Below are 1568 nucleotides of genomic sequence, written 5' to 3'. Positions count from 1 at the left end.
CCAAGTGTAAATGGACTCATTTTGATAAATTAGATATCTGATCTGTAAAAACACATAAAGTGACCAGGTGTAAACAGGCCCACAGCCCCTTTAAAGAAACAAAGCTTTCTCAAACTTTGAACCAATCGCTTCGCAGAATGATTCATTGTTTCGAAGTGCATGAAAAGCCACTCACTGGTGACACCTGCTGGTTAGAACAGTGTAAATGCAGTGAAAATGAAGTCAAAACATTTGTCATTAAATGTCCACAAATTTCAAAATGGATTAAGATCATGTAAAAATCATATAGACACTAGTTCAGAAATTAACGTCCTCTAGCGGCAAACCATTGAAATTTCGAAACATTTCGAAGCCTCGTTGACTATGGCGGTTTGATACGCACTGCGACTCACTGGTTCAAAACAAATGATTCGCAAAGGTTTCAAAGCGTCACGAAGAGTGTTTCGAAAGTGCCCATCGCTATTTGAAGTGATGTTCCAACTCAATAGTACTATATGTGATTCTATCAGTTAGCTACTACATAATTTCGACTATTCCCTTAATTTATATAAACAAATGAAATTTGTGTTTAAAGTAACCATATACTTACAGTCTGTGTCTGAGGAGCAGTCAAGGAAGTCTGCAGCAATAAGGCTATGAATAAACAAGTCTTGAAGGGTTCATCATGCTACAAGACATCTTTACTTGATTGTATTTATTACTTCGTTTTGCTAAACTCGCCACTTCTGCTTGAAGTTTCCTGTCATCGCAGTGCAGTTGCTTGTTTACAATTTACAACCATTTGCTGTAGTCTCAGCAAATGGTTGCTTGTAAGCAAATGGGCTTCTTGTTCGATAATCGAAATCATTTGCTGCTCACGACCATTTACTTGAATAAATTTGGATGATTGTGTAACTGCAATCTTTATGCTGTTCAGGGTCGTGTAATAAATTAAACTTAGTCACACAGTAAAGTTCTTCAGACACAAGCCATTTTTTTATATTTTAGCCAAACACATTTTACACAATGCTACTCTAGCATTGTTTTGGGTCACACTGAAGTGCATCCACACTGCTGACATGTTCACCTGTTGTTGCTTATCCATGTTGTGTGCACAAAATAGATGTAAACACAGCCAAAACATGACATGACATCAGAGAACCGCTAATTAAACGCGAGCCTTTAAAACCATTTTGAATGAAACCAGCTGTTTTGGCCAAATATTTTCAGTTGCTGAAATTTTGGAGCATCACTAGTTTGCTGTCTTTGCTACTTGCAGCCGTTTGTTGTAATCTCAAGTCTATTGCTTCATGAATCTGTGGTTTATGTTGATGTGTACAGTTTTTAGACAGATATTTTGCACAGAGCCAAGTTTGCAAACCCATTAGTTCCACTGGTCCACTTATTTTAGTAGCGTGTGTGTGTGTGTGTGTGTGTGTGTGTGTGTGTGTGTGTGTGTGTTTGCTTTCCAACACCATTTTGTGTACTGTATAAGTTATGATGTTATCAGTACTTTGAGAGTGGAGGTGCTGGGAATTTTAGATCAGACTCTCTGGTGGAGTTTCCTGTCCAGCAGGAAGTGTGTTTCC

Source organism: Chanodichthys erythropterus, chromosome 20 (genome assembly GCF_024489055.1).
Source record: "Chanodichthys erythropterus isolate Z2021 chromosome 20, ASM2448905v1, whole genome shotgun sequence".
In the NCBI taxonomy this organism is placed as follows: Eukaryota; Metazoa; Chordata; class Actinopteri; order Cypriniformes; family Xenocyprididae; genus Chanodichthys; species Chanodichthys erythropterus.
Note: the sequence above shows the minus strand (reverse complement) of the source record.